This window comes from Saccopteryx leptura, chromosome 8 (genome assembly GCF_036850995.1).
Source record: "Saccopteryx leptura isolate mSacLep1 chromosome 8, mSacLep1_pri_phased_curated, whole genome shotgun sequence".
Classification (NCBI taxonomy): Eukaryota; Metazoa; Chordata; class Mammalia; order Chiroptera; family Emballonuridae; genus Saccopteryx; species Saccopteryx leptura.
In genome coordinates, this window is record NC_089510.1 from 5002046 (window position 1) to 5020838 (window position 18793).

Here is an 18793-nt window from a genome sequence, read left to right on the forward strand (position 1 = left end):
CTGACTGTCTGCAGTACAGTCCAGTTTTTTGTTTGTTTGTTTTAAAAACGTATCATAACCAAATGCTCTGTCAGGTTAGATTCTCCAGAACAGAGTGTTTGACTGAAGAGTCAACACCTCTTACAAAAGAAAACCTCCTTTAGGTTTTGAAATTAGTTCAACAAAAGTCTAAAAATTAGTTCAACAAAGGTCAAAGATCCCAAGGTCAATCATTAGGGTTCAAGCTCCAATTCCAGTGATATCTTTCCAAGACAGTGGGCTCTGTGGAGGCAGATGTTTTCAAGTTGTGATCTACGGGTGGAGAGTCTGGTCCTAACATTATGAGAACTTGATGTGTTTTCTTCTTTATACGGCAATCCTGAGCAGGAGTGATAGAAGTCATGACCTCGTCTTTATTATGAGAAGGAATGCTTCTCAATACACAGGTGAAATCAGACTATCAATATGAAGGATATTTCAATACATATTAGACCTCACAAAACTAACTTCTCTGCTATCATGATTAATTTTATGTGTTGACTTGGCTAGGTCACAGTGCCCAGATATTTGGTCAAATATTATTCTAGATGTTTCTGTGAAAGGTGTTTTTTTTTTCTATTTAGATGAGGTTGGCATTTAAATAAATAAACTTCATAGTAAGCAGACTATCTTTCAAAACAGTGGGTAAGACTCCTGCATTCACTTGAAGGCCTTAACAGGACAAGACTGGTCTCCTCAGAAGAAGAGAAAATTCAACCAGCCAATTGTCTTTGGATTCAAATTACCCTGGGTTTCCAGCCTGCTGGTCTACCCAGCTGATTTTTGGATTTGCCAAACTTTCACCACTGTGTGAATAACTTCCTTAAAATAAATTTTCTCTTTCTTTCTCTCTCTCTCTCATACACACACACACACTCATATCCAACTTAATCTATTTCTCTAGACAATCCTAATTAACACACCTACTAAAGCTTTTTATCACTTTTACTCTTTTTAAGAAAAATCTTTTGATAGTCTCCAACACCTTCGCCTGTATTAAAATACAATATTGTGTAAATCTAATCTAATGTGTTCATTGTGATGATTTGATACACACATATGTTGCAAAATGATTCCCACAATAATGTTATTCAACACATCTATCACCTCAAATAACTACCATCTTTTTTGTTTGTTTTTTGGATGGGGAAGGAGTGAAAATAGATTAAAGATCTATTTTCTTAGTAGCTTTCAAGTATATAATACAGTGTTGTTCACTACAGTTATAGTGTTGTACATCAGATCCTCAGAACTTATTCCTCTTAAAACTGGACATTTGTATCCTTTGACCAAAATTTCCCATTTCCCCTAACCCCAGTAGAATGGAAACCACCATTCTACTTTCTATTTCTATGAGTTCAGCTTTTAAAAGATTTCATATACATGTGAGAAAATAATAAATACTATATTTTTTATGTCTGACTTATTACAGTTTGTATAGTATTTTCCAGGTCCATCAACCTTGGTACAAGTGGCAAGTTTACTTTTTATGGTTCAAAAATATTCTTTTGTGTGTGTGTTTGTGTTGATACTTTATGAGAATATACCATATTTCATGTCAATGGGCACTCAGATTGTTTACATGTTTTGGATACTATGAATAATGTGCAGATATCTCGTTGAGATAGTGACTTCATTTCCTTCAGATACATATCCAGAAACTTGATTACTGTATCACATGGTAGCTTAATTTTTAATTATTTGAAGAAGTTCTATATTTTCTACAGTGGCTGTACCAATTTATATTTCTATATCATTTCTTCTATTAATGTGACTCTTTCAACAAACAAACTTTGCTTAGTTTCATATTCTAATCCTACCTTTTTACATCTCTTTTAAGATAGAGAAAGAGAAAAAGACACAGTTAATTGTGCTGAATGGCATTTTGGCTAGTGTTTGTAAAACTCTCAATTGTTTTAAGGTAGATTCATGTAAAAAATTTAAGTTATTTCTTATGAGAAATGAATTAAGTCTCACTTTATCTAGACACTCAAATAATAAATCAATACAGCTTATTAGCTCTTTAACAAATCTCAGAAAATTTTGTTTTTTTTTAAAGCAAAACTGAAATTACCTAATGTATTGACACTAAGAAATCAGACATTTCAGCTTACCTTTTTATATTCAGTTTAAATGTTCAACATTCTATTTTTGATCAACTTAAGTGGATAAATGCTTAGAACTTGAAAATAAAAAATATATACGTATATATATTTAGTGAGAAGAAGGGAGATAGCAAGACAGATTCCTGCATGCCCTCTGGCCAGGATTCACCTGGCAACCACCATCTGGGACCGATGCTTGAGTACTGAGCTATTTTTAGCACCTGAGACTGACAGGCTCAAACCAACTGAACTCTTCTCAGTGCCAGGAGCCATGCTGGAACCAACTGAACCACTGATTGCAGGAGGGGAAGAGGGAGACAAAGCAGAGAGGGAGGGGAAGAAAAGCAGATGGCTATTTCTCCTGTTTGCCCTGACCAGGAATCAACCCCAGAACATCCATACACTGGGTTGATGCCCTATCCATGGAGCCAACCAGCCAGGGCAGAAGATTATTTTTTTTTAAATATCAAAATTCAGCCAATATCTGTCTTTTACACCAAAGCTGACCATTTAAAATATATAAATTTGGTTCCAAAGAAAGTGTATGCATGTATAAATCGTGTTGTTCATGTTCTACATCCTTCCTTCAGTGACAGCCCATGGACGTTAGCAAAACGGGTCACCCCTGGAATGATAACCACAACTGGATGCAAACAGTACACTAAAAAATTTAGAAGACATACATGTGTGCACATCAGATGCTTCTCCAGTTGTATCACTTCTTTTGCATGTCTGTGCATCTGTGTCATTTTAGATATTAATAGAGATTCGATGAGGGTCAAGCAATTTGAAGGCAGTAAAAGTCCTTTGAAATGAAAAAGCGAGGGGTTCATGTTAAACAAATTTGCTGTTATACAGAAAAATGGGATGTGAATTTCTCTTATTTCAGCACAAAGATGTAGAGCACTTTCCAGACGGAAAGCGTGCTCTCCTGAGTGACCTGGTGTTGGCCTTTCGTGCGCGGGCAGAGATTTGTTTTGGTAGACGGCTCCCGCCAGCTACCTGCAGAGAGAAGGGACTCCTAGCAGAGAGAATTCTTCATAGAGTCGGTAAATATTCTCTCATTTGAGAGAAGCTTTCCCATATGGTATTCCCTTAGACTCAGCATAATTTATAGACTTTTAATTTTATAACACTTGATCTTAGAATAAATACAAATCATTCAAAAAACGAGCCAGAGAAAAATGGAGACCCTCTCTGAAAAAAACATTTCGGCCTGTCCCACTCTATCAAGTCCTCTCTTGGAATATCTGAGAACAAGACGTAAAGTGAATGAGGAGAGGAAAGACAGGGAAGTTTACCAGATGTTCCTTATGTGTCGGCTGCTCATATATCTTTCTCTGTTAGCCGTTAGCTGCAGATTGGGTGCAACGTACATCATTTTACTCTCAATAGATAGCGATGCATCATCTATTCACATATGGATGTTATTTCTCCGGACTTATTGACATAGAAAGATAGGAAAGACAAACACAGCATTACACGCTGAATTCTCTATAAGCAAGTGTGAATTATATAGCTGGATTCTCTCTTCAAAGAGTTTCTTATCACTATCTCACCGGGTAGTGCAAGGATTAATTAGTTCAAGTTTGCCGGCTCTCTGAAGCTGGAAAGACACGACGCAAGTGCTAAGCCACCTCCCGGTAACTGGAGAGTGAGGGGGAAGTGATCTGCAAACTCATCAGCTCTTTGAAATGTGTGTCTAGCCGATTCACAGTTTTATGGATTGAAAAGTCCTTATCAGATTTTGAAGATTAAATGGGTTCTACTAAAATGATATGAATCTACACAATCTTTTTTCCCCCTGTTAATTATTAAAGTGATGTTTCTCAAAATAAAGGAAACTTGGGATATGATCCCAAAGCTAATTTAATAAAACATTGTTTTTGAAATCCATCATAACTCATCCATTATCGTTAGATTGACTAAGCTTTGGTTCTCTTAATGAGAGCAACCACAGTCTAGTTAATTTGCATGAAGGTTGTTGCTATTTCCACCGTCTTTATTTTAAAAGGAAGTCAGGCATGTGTTCATTGTTTCGTGAAGCTTATATTGATTTTCTTAACATGTTTCCATCGTTTCTCACTGTAACAACGTCAATTCTGCAATGTTGTCTTTTTTTTTTAACCTTTTTAAAATTTATTTATTTTAGAGAGGAGAGAGAGTGAGAGAGAGAGAAGGGGGGAGGAGCAGGAAGCATCAACTCCCATATGAGCCTGGACCAGGTAAGCCCAAGGTTTTGAACCGGCGACTTCAGCATTCCAGGTCGATGCTTTATCCACTGCGCCACCAGAGGCCAGACCTGCTATGTCATCTTTTAAGAAGATACTTCACGTAGTTAAACTTGAGAATTATTTCCTTATTCCTAAATCAGATTCTGCATACAACCTTTCCTTCAATTGTATGATTGTTTCTAGATAATGTGTCAAGAACAGTAATGTGCTGATTGTATATTTTGTTTCATGTTAAGATTCACACAAAGTTTTTCTTTAATAAAGTACCAGATTTTAAAATTTTTTCTCTTTGTAACCCCTTGGAGGTAGCAGTGGGGTCAAGAATTTATTTTTTTTTTAAGCAGAGTAAATATGTAACAGGGTGATTCTAAATTAAACTGAGAATTAATCATTATAAAATTATTTAGTTTTTGAGTGAAACTTAAAAAAAAACATAAAATATAAAGTAATATAATAAATAGCCACTTACCTCCATCCAGAAATAACAAGGATGAGTTCATACCCTGTCCTGGTTACATTGCAGTCAGTGATAGCTGAAGCACATACATCTCCGGGGCTTCATGTCTTCTCTCCCTGTCCAGCCGTGTAAATATTAGGAACCTGACATTGAACTTTACCTTCAGGTTTCTATACTTTCGTTAGAATAGACAGGTTTATAAATACCACGTACTACTGTTCTGTGAGTGTTTCATATTGATGTGCACAATATCATCTTCTTTTTCTCCACTTAATACCCTTGTTGAGAGCTATTCGTATTGATACTGTCCATCCGAGTGTGCCGTATTCCATCATGTTCCAAAATGTGTTCGCCCAGACCCTGTTGTAAAAGCCCCCGTCTGTGCTTCAGAGTACCCACGTGCAAGAGTCTCTAATGAAGACAGAGAAGAGGGAGAGCTGGGTTGTAAGCTGTGCACAATTTCAATTTGGGGAAACTGAGCATCCTCCTCTTGTCTACAGAACCTGATTACCTTAACCTCTGTCCTGGACTTATTTTCTTAAATGAAATATTATTATAAGTTGCATTGATAAAAACGAATATGGGTTTGTTAAATGCCCACTGTGTCTGATAATACTTCTTTCTAGCTTTTTATCAGGGCTCTCTGAGAATATACAACAAATGACATGTTAAAAAAAGTAGTAACTTCAAATCTGGAAATTGACTTTATTTTTCTCACTTATTAAAAAAAATAAAAGTAAAACTTGACCAATGGCTTCCTTTCAAGGACAGCATGCAGAATGAGTGCTTGGATATCAAACAATGAGCTTGCACCAGGAGCTGGCAGGGCCGCCTACCTCCCTCCCATCTCGCGAGGAGGTAAGGAAAGTATTAGATGTAATTTTTCATGTTTCCCGCGGAAATGAAACTGGCAGGCTACCATCTGTTGAATTTGGGGAAAACAAAACACAGGGAAGGTAAGAGATGAGGTGCATGTGAACAGCACTCTGTGGAGAGAAGCTGAACGCACAGAGAGCGGGTGACCGGTCTTGCTGCAGTGGTTTTGCCATCCCTCAGACACCCACACTCTTTAACGATGACTTCTTGGTAATGATCTCTCTCTCTCTTTTTTTTTTCTTTAATAAGAAGAGGGGCGATAGAGAGACAGACTCCCGCATGCACCCCGACTGGGATCTACCCTGCAACCCCAATGCTGGAATCAACCAAGCTCCCCACAGCACTCTGGGTCGATGCTCGAACCAATCGAGCCAATGGCTGTGGGAGGGAGAGAGGGAGAGGAGGGGGAGGAGGAGGGAGAGGAGAAGCAGGTGGTCACTTCTCCTGTGTGCCCTGACCAGGGATCAGACACAGACGTCCACACACCAGGCCAACACTCCTTGCACTGAGCAAACCAGCCAGGTTAGTAATGATGACTGACTTTGAAATAATGTTTAATTAAAATATGCCCCGAATTTCCCTTTCAAGAAAGTTTATGGCAACCATAAACCCTGTTTAATACATCTGTTGTCCTTTTTAAAAAAAATCTACTCTATGGCTGTAAAGGTAGCATTGATTTCATGGAACCCAGAAAGCACAAATCTGAGAGAAACACTATTAGCTGCTATCTCAAAAATGAATAGTTTTATGTTACGAAAACTGCCCAAAGATGTTGTTTTCACAGAGGTTTGGTGCATGAGCCTGCAGAAAGTGTGTAAGAATATCACTCCGAGAAACAAGGCTTTTCATTTAGATCAAATTACTGCTTTCTTAAATGGTGTTCAGTTTTATTCTCAGTGTTTTCTGCACTTATGAAATATGCAGTAATAGCTATTAAGATATTAGCTCCTGCAATAACAGAAGAAATCCAAGCAGCTGAGGAAGACCACATAAATTGTTTCATGTAGAAAATTAGACCCAAAAACGGTTCAACTGAAAACCCGATTAATTGAATCTAAATAAAGTTTTTGAAAGTTTATTCTGCTAGGAAAAAAACATCTTACCACCTGATAAACAGTTTTATTTAAACTTCAGTCTGAAAGCTAAACGCTGATTATAATTCTTATTGGTGACAAGAATCAATTTTGGAAATGATGGCAAATAATTTTATAAAAATTAATAATAAACTATATTAAAATTATATTTTTCAGAAAATAATCACATTATGATGGCTAAGAAACTGCTTCAAGTATATAAATATGTCCCACAATAATGATTTTGCTTGCTATTTTTAACACTTAATTAAGAAATAAAGTGGTTATTTTTTTGTTTTGCTTCAAGATAAATAATTATGGTTTCAAATTTTTGAAGAATTTTATTTTCAGAAACCATTTTGAACAGAAACATTTATAAGTCTATCACTAATAAAAAGAATTTGCCAATCAGTAAATAAGTATATTAAATATATATTATGTAATTTATTTATTTTAATATTAGTAGTCAAATAAGTTTGTAAATATGATATAAATGTTTGCTCACTTGTAGTTTGCATTGGGTGTGGGAGACAGGCCCTAAGCAGGCAGGGTCCTTATAGCATAAGGCTTATTTTAAGACTAAGCTTTTGCCCATACCCTTGATTGATTGCATGATGTGGGGTGGTACACTCTCATGAGGAATCCCATTATGCCTCAGATAAGTGACTTTGTATCAGAGACTTCCTTGTTTGTATATTGGATTAAAAGTTTTGATTTCTACAATATAAAATGGGGCAGACTGGGAGCTTGCTCTCTCTCGTTTTCTGAGATTAGCATTAGAGAGGAGAGAGCAGAGAGGACAGCAGAAAAAGGCCACACGGAGGAGAGGAGAAGCAGCCAAGATGGCGGAGTGCTGAAGAAGAAGCCAGTTTGTGCAGAGTTTGTGCAGAGAGAAGGAGATGGGAACAAAGGTGAATAAGGCTGGTGAGGTAGAAACCTTTGATTCTAGGAAACTCGGATAAGTCAGTGGCTTTGGGAGCCCTGAATGGAAAGGGAAGTGTTTTCCCACTGTGTGTATTTCTTGCCCGCTGGGTGCAAGCTAGGATTAAAGCTAATGGCCCACCAGTTCTTGGCTCTGTTGTTTTATTATCATCTATCCAAATCAAATGCGAACCTATATGGGCCAGGCGGCTGTGATGGTGGCCGTGGCTACTGGCTTTACAAGTATGTTGTGTTAGTCTAAAAATATCAATTTACCAACACATTTTATAGTCATCCTAACTTTAGTAGGTATCATTAAATTTCTCTGTGGATTGATGTAACAAATTTATTCTTTGTCAACAGTTGGTATTATTATCTTAGAAATTGCTAAGCTTATTAATAAAAAGTGGCTATTCATGTGGTGTTGAGTTGTATCTCTCCAGTTACTAATAGGTTAGAGCATCATTGTTGAAGAGCCACTGTGCCACCTCACCCGCAGGTGTTGTAAAGTACCAAAAGCTACAGAATTAATATCAATATTTTGGGAGGCTTGAAGAACATTTTATTAATTTGGGTTAAGGTGTGCAGAGAAATTGTGAAAAATAGTCCCTGTACTGTGTGATTGGCATGACCAGGATGGCCCTTGGCATTGTATTGTAAATGCAAAGGGGAGGAAAACATGGATTCCCAGACATTCCACCACACCTGTGGGGAAAGGGGTGAATGGCTAGCCAGGTGCAGGGAGAGAAAAGCCAAAATAAACCTTTTCTTATAGCCATGACTTGTAAATTTTGTTTTCTCCAAAATAATGTATGGCTTGCAAATTGAATGTGGCCCTATCATGTTAAAGGACATATGACTATAACCAATAGTGGTAAGGGGCTCCTAATTATAATTTTTGCTTCTGTACTTCCCACGTACAAAACTATAAAAACTAAGTAGAACAAAGGGCCGGCATGCGCTCTCCCTCAGGCCTCTCTCGGAGTTGCCGCCGCTTGGCCAAGCTAGACAATAAAGCTTTGATGTGTAATCGATGGACTTTGTTCGTTCTTGTCTTCAATGTTTCGGGTCCCTCCGGATTAGGCTTAACAATGTCATTTTTTTGAGCCAAACTGTTGACAACTGCCAAAAACAGAGTCTGAGTGGACAGGGACATGCTCTGGAAGATGGCAGCTTCACACTTATCTTATACATCAGAATCAAAGGGGAAGATTTGTAAGGCAGTCACAGGAAATTGATCGGTGATAGATTAGAGAGGCGGGAGAAAGCAAAGTGGAGAAACCTCTGGGATTGGAGAGAAAGTAAAAAGGTTCATATTGAAACTTCTTTTCCATAGGCAGGAAGGAATCCGTTACCAGTTCGTCTGATAATAAGAACGATGAGGGGGTTTGCTGGTGACTGCTCTGGTGGGATGTCCGCCCTGAGGGGGCCGGGAAAAGAAGATTACTCTTACATTTCAAAGGCCTGTTATTTGGTAGTTGTTGTAAATGCAAAAGACAACAGTCAGGCTTGATTAAATAAGCATTGACCTTTGTTTAGCGAAAAATACCACTCTGGGACATGACTACCCACCGTGAACTTCTCTTAGTTAGAAAGTTCACCTGAGACCATGCTGTGTGGTTGGTGACTTTAGGTCTCTAGTCTGCAGAGCCACCGTGCAGGGCTCACTCCTGTTGGGTTTAGCCTGTGTCTCCACCCCCCTTTTTTTCCATCCACGATAACCAAGATAAATTTTGGAACCCGTGATCTGAAGGTTTCCAAAAAATCAACTCAGAAGTTTCCTGAGGCTATATGCTAACTTCAGATAAATTATTTTGCCATTTTAACAAAACATATTTAAATGTGTTCATTAAAAATCTCCAAAGAACCCAAATGTTATCCTCTTAATAAATCTGCGTTTAAAAAGCTATTTTATTGGTTATTTCAACAAAATCTTTTACGCTTACAGAAAGAATCTATGTATTAAATGCTAATTACCTGGTTCTTTGATAGCCTACTAAATAATTCACAATTGACTTTTGGTAATAAATAACCACTTGGCATGTTTGTTAAAAAAAAAAAAATGCCAGCAATCTAAGTCCCATTTTGGCTCACTGAATCAGAATTTCTAAGGAAAATGATTCTGAATTTTAAAAATAGACCCACTGTTATATTTCCTTTTTTTTTTTTTTTTTTTTTTTTAGAAAAGTTTGGTTAACTGCTCTGATGCAGAATTGAAAATAACATACATAATGGAAAGTAAGTTAGAATCAAAAAGAAATGTTTCTTCCCATCACCTTCTTCCCAGATCATTTCCCTTCACGTTCTTTGTCAATCTTCGGTATATATGTGTACGAGTTGTGGACGGAAAAAAAAAATTTTTTTTTAATAAATCAAGATGTGGCCACGAACCAAACCTAACAAGCTCAGGGAAAGTCTACACAATGGCCTTGTGGACTCGGGGAACTAAGGTCAACACAAGGTGGTCTAAATAAAACCTTTCTAGCTCAGAGCAGTTCATGGTGGGTCCTCATGTCCTAGGGAGGGAGTTGTTCTCTATCTGAAGGAAGGTCAGTGTTTGCTTTGAAGCCTGTCTGTTTTCTCATTTGCATCTGAAACAATGTCCCTGATAACATGCCTTTGAGGGGTGGGGGTAATTGTCTTTTTCTGCCCCCTCAGGGCGGGCATCCTATCAGAGCAGGAACCAACAAACCCTTTCATTGCTATTGTTATCATGTTAATGAGCTTAACCTGTCTTGTGTTTTCCTCTATAAGGGAGGTTTTAGTGTAAACGTTTTCACTTTTACCCAATCTCAGAGATTTCTCTGCTTTGCTTTCTCCCATCTCCCTAATCTATCACTGATCAATTTCCTGGAAGCCCTTGACATCTTCCCCTTTGACTCTGACATATAAAATGAGTGATGAAACCGCCATTAGCTGGAGCACTTTCTCAATCCGTTGAGAGTTTGCTTCCTGGCAACGGACGACCTTTGGCTCAAATCAACTCACTAAAAATTCTTACAGGTTTGGAAGGATTTTTGTTGTTGTTGTTGGCCATGTACAGAGATACACATATTTAAATGCTCCAGCTACTCAGCGTTTCCCATGAGTCACAAATCTGTTAGTTTGTGATTTAACAAAGAGTAGGAAATCTGTCACTGAATCCTTTTCCTTGGGAATGTACTCCTATGTGTCCCTTGATGCTTATCTCTTGCCGTAATGTACCAGTATTTAACAGAAAGGCTTCGCCACTGGGACAAAATTATCTCTGTAAAGATTCAGCTGCAATGACAATCACATTGAAAGTTTGGAGACTGACTCTTTGAATCTGAGATACTCCTGGGCAATAGAAAACCAGCTTGCCATGTCAGAGGCCACAAGGAGAGGAGTCCTAGTTTTATTCACTTGTAGATTGTTTTGTTTTGAAGTAGGTACACGCGTTCTGAATGAACAGGTGGGTCACTGAACCACAGCTGTGCTTAAAGCTATTGTTGGTCAAATAAGTTTGTAAATATGATATTGTTGGGCAGATAAAATGGATTATGCTCATTTTGTTAAAGATGGCGCTGCCCACGTGGAGGCCATTGCCCAGGTGATATTAATATTTGTCTCTGTGGGCTGTGGGCAGGCAGAATCCTTGTAGCCTGGGGCTTGGTTTTGGGATTAAGCCTTTCCTACCCTTTTTGATGTGGGGTGGTACAATCCCATCATGCCCCAGATAAGTGACTTTGTATTAGAGACTTCCCTATTTTGTATATTGGATTAAAGGTTTGGATTTCTACATTATAAAATAAGGGCAGAATGGGAGCTTGCTCTCTTGGCTCCTGAGATTAATATTAGAGGAGAGAGCAGAGAGGAGAGCAGAGAGAGGCCATGTGGAGGAGGCCAGGAGAAGCAGCCAAGATGGCGGAGTGTTGAGTGAGAAGCCAGTTTGTGCAGAGTTTGTGCAGGGAGAAGGAAGGAGATGGGGAACAGAGGTGAATAAGTCTGGTGAGCTAGAAACCTTTGATTCTAGGAAACTCGGATAAGTCAGTAGCTTTGTGAGCACTGAATGTGAGTGGGTTTTGGAGCCCGGTGTGTGTTTTTACTTGCCCGCTGGGTGCAAGCTAGGATTAAAGATGATGGCCCACCAGTTTTTGGCTCCTTTGTTTCTTTACCGACTGTCTGAATCCAATGTGAACCTTCATGGACCAGGCTGCTGTGATGGCAGCCCTGGCTACTGGCTTTACAGATATATATGTTTGCATTGGGTGTGGGGGATAGGCTGTAAGCAGGCTGAGTCATTATAGCCTAAGGCTTAGTTTTAAGACTAAGCTTTTCCTCACACCTTTGACTGTTGCATGATGTGGGGTGGTGCACTCTCATGAGGAATCCCATTATGCTTCAGATAAGTGACTTTGTATCAGAGGCTTCCTTGTTTGTATATTGGATTAAAGGTTTTGATTTCTACATTGTAAAATGTGGCAGAGGAGCCCATGCTGGAGGAGAGCAGAGAAAGGCCACATGGAGCAGAGGAGAAGCAGCCAAGATGGCGGAGTGCTGAAGAAGAAGCCAGTTTGTGCAGAGTTTGTGCAGAGAGAAGGAGATGGGGAACAGAGGTGAATAAGGCTGGTGAGCTAGAAACCTTTGATTCTAGGAAACTTGGATAAGTCAGTGGCTTTGGGAGCCCTGAATAGAAAGGAAAGTGTTTTCCCATTGTGTGTATTTCTTGCCCACTGAGTGCAAGCTAGGATAAAGATGATGGCCCACCAGTTCTTGGCTTCATTGTTTCATTACCATCTATCCGAATCAAATGCAAACCTGCATGGGCCAGACGGCTGTGATGGTGGCCGTGGCTACTGGCTTTACAGCTGTGAAAGCTTTGGTGAGATTGCACATGATCAGAACTCCACTGGAAACTTAGGCCTGGGCTCGGCTGGGAGATTTTAAAGAAAAGAATATTTCTGACTTTTCATGAATTCTTGAGTAGACAGACTCCTAAGGGGGACACCGCACAAGACTGTGGAAAGAGGCCAATCTCGTCGTCAGACAGCAGGCTTTGAGAAAGTTAGCTAGCTGTCTCAAGTCTCCAATGACAGGTTTGTAAAATGGGATTAAAAATATCTATTACCAGAAAGGGTGGTTATAAAAACTTATAGAAACATAAAATTAATGGTAATGTATATTTTTCCTAATACAAAATCCCCATTTAATTTAGTTACTCTGTGTAGCTTTGTGTGGTCATTTTTTAAGAAACACCTTTCTGGTGTTGAAGAAAAAAAGTCGTTATCCTGGCAAAGGAGTGAAGGTTCCAAGATTTTCCCCTGCTAACACTGCCTTCTGGGAAATCGATTTTAAGCTGGTTATTAAGAAACGAAAAGACTCAGGAAGAACCTTTCATTCTCTTCCTCAGGTGGAGAGTCGTGGAAACTGTCACGGCCCCGGGTCACCTAAAGCTCCACCTGGCTAGTTTTAGCTTTTGGTAAGGGGCCCTGGACTCAAACCTCACAAATACATACAAGGTTTATTTTAAAAATCCGTGGGAAAAGACAAAGGACTTAGAGGTATTGAAACAACTAGTGAGTAGCTAACAGACTGGGAATTTCATGAAATGTATAGGGTATCTTTGATCAGGCATCCACATGTAAAAGAAACCACTCACATGCTAGAAGTTAAATTCATAAACTTAACTTTAGTTTTATACTATTACGATTGTTATCATTTCTGCAATAAAAGCTCTATTGTTTCCATTTGGTAAGGTGACCAACTTTTTTACAATGAAAAGGAGGACGAAAATAAATGGAAGAAAACAATATTGTAAATATAAGAAACATTTTATTCACTGCAACAACAATGTACTATAATATGATAAATGCATAATAAAAACATTTGTAATATTTTATATTGCTTACATGCTTTTATATTGCTTACATGTCATTATGCTTACATGCCTATTAACTTTTAATAATAATTGTAAGAAAAAAGTAATAATTTAGATACAAATACATCACATCACACGCAGTGGATCGACTCTGCATTGATCGAATACGGACATTGACAGATGAGTCTTCCAATATCAAAAAGGAGGACATGTAGGAGGACACTTTTTAAGGGAGGATGGAACTTACGAAAGAAGGACTGTCCTCCCTGAAGGAGGACGACTGGTCACCTTCCATATGGCCCAAGACAGGGGAGAGGGCTCCAGGGTGGTGAAAAGGAAGCCTAGTGGTTTTAGGGAGAGACCTAGGGGGCAGCCAGCCTCCTGGCTGTGGTTGAGGCTGAGACTATGGAGGAGATATTTGCCCAGCCCGCGGGCAGCCAGCCAGGTGGCCGCCCATCTTCTCCCTGAGCTTCTCCTCCTCGCCCAGGAAGTGGACCTCCAGGAAGGTACAGGGCTGAGGGTCTGGGTGGGAAGAGCCCGGAGCAGGCAGGTCCACCGGGGACCTCGTCCATGCTCTTCTCCTGGACCCTGAGTTCTACCCCACTCATCTCTGGAAGGCTTTCTGTACATCCTGGAAGAGGGTGTGGCCGCTGCGCTGGTGAGGCGTCTTCAAGAGACGGTCGGTGCCCTCACCCTTGTCAGCCACCTCACGGCAGAAGTGGCCCCTGAGCTGCAGAGACACAGACCCGCTCACGGAAAGGAGGCCCAGAAACAGGTGGGCGTAGGAGCCCCGCCCAGATGCAGGTTGACCCGACCCGCTCACGGAAAGGAGGCCCAGAAACAGGTGGGTGTAGGAGCCCCGCCCAGATGCAGGTTGACCCGACCCGCTCTCAGAAAGGAGGCCCAGAAACAGGTGGGCGTAGGAGCCCCGCCCAGATGCAGGTTGACCCGACCCGCTCTCGGAAAGGAGGCCCGGAAACAGGTGGGCGTAGGAGCCCCGCCCAGATGCAGGTTGACCCGACCCGCTCTCGGAAAGGAGGCCCGGAAACAAGTGGGCGTAGGAGCCCCGCCCAGATGCAGGTTGACCCGACCCGCTCATGGAAAGGAGGCCCAGAAACAGGTGGGCGTAGGAGCCCCGCCCAGATGCAGGTTGACCCGACCCGCTCATGGAAAGGAGGCCCAGAAACAGGTGGGCGTAGGAGCCCCGCCCAGATGCAGGTTGACCCGACCCGCTCACGGAAAGGAGGCCCAGAAACAGGTGGGCGTAGGAGCCCCACCCAGATGCAGGTTGACCGGCGGTTCCCGAGACCTCCTCCTCAGTGGAGTAGAAATTCTGAGAAATGGCTCAACTCATGGTTGTCCAGCAGTAAGAACTCAAGCCATTGGTTCTCAAAGTGTGCGCCAGGGCACACTGGTGTGGCCTAGAAGATTTCCAGGTGCACCCTGTGGTATTCCAGAGAAGTATGTGCCTGTTCGGGACCAAAAAACCAACAGGGATTTTGGAGTTTAGATTTTTGGGGGACAGAGGTGTGGGGAATTGGCTGTAAGCTGATGGTCAGTCCAACCCCCCACCTCACTTGCCTGATTAGGTTGCAAAAGGCTGTTAAGCTATGGTGCTGGATTGTTTACACTACCCCCATGTTCCCCAGAAAGACTAGAGGCAAGTTTCTTCTATCCTTTGTTTGGTGTAAAGTTAAGATGATATGTATGGTGGGGGTTTTGGATTGATAATTAAACATAAGGATTTGTCTCTTGAAACCTTTTGGATTTCTATAAAATAGGAATATGTGGCAATATTTAAAAAGCTTTGAAAATTTTACTACAATTTTCAACATTCTATTTATGTGAATTAGGATTTTCTACCCTCAACACAATTAAGAATAAAAAGAGAGGAATTCTTCAATGTATTGACAAGGAAATGAGAGTTTGCCTTTTAAATATATGCCCAAACACTGAAGAAATTGCTAGGACACATCTGGCTCATGTTTCTCATAAACACAACAATAAAAAAATTTAACACATTCGCACCGGGACCTACCGAATTTACTAAATCTTACTAAGAATGTATCTATATATATATAAAAAGAGAACATTTTTGTTGTTTTTTACAAATTCTAAAAAGCATAACTCAAAAAATGTAACATAACAATGTATTTTTAATGTCAGAATAAATTTAATTTTGTCGTATTGATTTTGTTTAATTACCATCAAAGCATGCTTGGACTTGATATTTCTTTTCTTTAATATTTGACTTAATTATTCTAACGTATTTCTCAGAAATTTGAATATAGTGCACCTACAATTATTTATAGAATTTTAAATGCGCCTCAACTTCAAAAAGTTTGAGAAGTACTGATTTAAGCTAAAAAAAAAGAAATGGTGTGGGCTGGTCTGGGAGGCTGAGGATGACTGCGATAGTCTGGAAGGGGGTGACGGAAGGACAGGCTGGCGGGGGGTGGAGGCTGGTGGAAGGGGTGTCCCTGGGCCTGGTCTGTCTAAACACTGTTGAAACGAGACAGATCTGGGGGACAGCCAAGGGCCCTGCCACCTCAAATTATTATTATTTTTTTTTGTATTTTTCTGAAGCTGGAAATGGGGAGAGACAGTCAGACAGACTCCCGCATGCACCCGACTGGGATCTACCCGGCACGCCCACCAGGGGGCGATGCTCTGCCCCTCCGGGGCTTCACTCTGCCACGACCAGAGCCACTCTAGCACCTGGGGCAGAGGCCAAGGAGCCATCCCCAGCGCCCGGGCCATCTTTGCTCCAATGGAGCCTTGGCTGCGGGAGGGGAAGAGAGAGACAGAGAGGAAGGAGGGGGGGAGGGGTGAAGAAGCAGATGGGCGCTTCTCCTATGTGCCCTGGCCGGGAATCGAACCCGGGACCCCCGCACACCAGGCCGATGCTCTACCACTGAGCCAACCGGCCAGGGCTTAAATTATTTTTTTTATTTATTTATTTTTTTTCATTTTTCTGAAGCTGGAAACAGGGAGAGACAGTCAGACAGACTCCCGCATACGCCCGACCGGGATCCACCCAGCACGCCCACCATGGGGCGACGCTCTGCCCACCAGGGGGCGATGCTCTGCCCCTCCTGGGCGTCGCCATGTTGCGACCAAAGCCACTCTAGCGCCTGAGACAGAGGCCACAGAGCCATCCTCAGCGCCCGGGCCATCTTTGCTCCAATGGAGCCTTGGCTGCGGGAGGGGAAGAGAGAGACAGAGAGGAAAGCGCGGCGGAGGGGTGGAGAAGCAAATGGGCGCTTCTCCTGTGTGTCCTGGCCGGGAATCGAACCCGGGTCCTCCACACGCTAGGCCGACACTCTACCGCTGAGCCAACCGGCCAGGGCCTCAAATTGTTTTTAATGGCAATATTTTAGAAGCAAAAATTAAATAATTATTCCAAATTTAATTAGCAGATGTGTCCTGCTACTCCCTTCCTCGCTCCTCTTCTCTGTTGTCTGTCATCTTGACTCACCAAAAGTGACTTCTGAAACCTAATGATTTCTTTTTAACACTTCCTCTCTGTTATTTTTGTCTTTGTTTTTGTTTTGTTTTTAGCATACAGGACATCACGTTCCCCAGGAGGGAAGGCAGGCAGAATTTGGACTGTTGTATTTCAAACACCTTTGCGTTTTAGAGATGGGCTTCCGAAATGTGGCTTATTTAGGGATATTCCTCAAACCTTGAGATTTCAGGTTTCCTTGTGATGGCCTGTTCAAAATAATTTGTGTCTTAACATGATGGCTACAATACCATGAAAAGGATGCAGGCCTTGAAGACAAGTCTGTGGAAGAGAATGTGAAGTTCTTAACATTTCAGGCCTTAATAGATAGCATTGCTTTCAGCTGAGTCCTCTGCTCACTTTTAGAATTTCAGTTTTTTTCCCCCTTAGACCCGATGTTACAACTAAGAGCATTCATTGTTAAGCTTGTCTATAGAGAAAGGAACAGCAGAAAAACTTGAACCATCAAGACAGTTTTGTGACTTCTCAAGATGAAAGATCCATCAGAACGGAGCTGTGAAATAGGTGAGTTTCTGCTTAGTGTCCTTGCCCCCTTGTCTGTGTGTCCCCGTTCTGTCCTCTGGTCACCCAATGCCCCTGTGTCGTCGCACTGAATGTAACATTAACTGAGGGAGAGATGTTATTTCTCCCATGTGCAGCTTTCTTCATCGTTATGGGGTCCGTCTCTCCATGGTTGTTTGGGCTTCTCTTTTATTACATCTTTGAATACACTTGAATGATTTTCTTTGAATGTGATGAATATAGTTTTGCTAGATAGATTTATTTCTATGGGCCAGATAATTTTGTTTGATCTTGTGGGTTGATTTCAGTTTTCTATCCAGATTATAAAAAGGAGGGAAGTCATCAGCCTGTTCTAACAAGTAAAAATATGTCTAAACTAAAAAAAAAAAAAAAAGAAAAAAATCGACAGCTCTTTTTAGACTAAGCAGAGAAGTGACGTCACAGGGCAAACTGCTGCTTTAAAAGTTGAAATGGTAGACAGGTATAGACAGGTATAGACCGAAGAAGCAAAATTTACCAGAGTAGAAATCCATGAGCAAAAACTTTGCAGAGTCTAGTGGCTAGATAGAAAAACCGAAATTATAATTGACAAATTGATGGAGATCCAGTATGAACACGTCTGAAAGTTAATCTCCAGGGGAACCCAGACATAGTGGGATTCGCCTGCTTTTGTTTTACCTCCGGGAGCTCAACCAGATCCTCCAATTTATTTATTTATTTATTTATTTATTTATTTATTTATTCTTATTTTTATATGCTGTCCTAAGTCTTGCAAATGCAAGGCCTCAAAATAATTGGATGTTAACTCAGTAATTGTTCCTCTCCATGGAAATCTTTAGTAAGGACAAAAGATTTATATGATGTGAAGAGAAACTGGAGTAGATCCTTAGATTTATTGTCATAGAAACATCTTTTTATGCTTCCAGCAGGGAGAGAGAAAAAACAGCAAATATTTTTTTAAAAATTTTATTTAGACAATTAATTTTAACGGGGTGACATTGGTCAACTAGAGAGCATAGATTCAGAGAAAACATCTCCAGATCATTTTGACATTTGACTATGCTGTATACCCTTCACCCAAAGTCAAAATGTTCTTTGTCACCTTTTATTTGGTTTTCTCTATAACCCTCGCCTCCCCCTACTCCTTCCTTCTCCGCCCTTCCCCTCCCCCTGGTAACCACTGCACTCTCATCTATATCCATGATCTCAATTTTGTGTCCCACCTGAAACTGACCACCAAACA

At 40.8% G+C, this 18793-nt stretch overlaps 1 non-coding gene across 1 annotated transcript; it reads right to left on the reverse strand.

Moving 5' to 3' along the window:
- Nucleotides 1-18315: 18315 nt before the first annotated feature.
- Nucleotides 18316-18432, reverse strand: LOC136380191 (U5 spliceosomal RNA). Its single transcript, XR_010746867.1, has one exon. It is a non-coding gene; the product is annotated as a U5 spliceosomal RNA (small nuclear RNA).
- Between the last annotated feature and the right edge of the window lie 361 nt (nucleotides 18433-18793).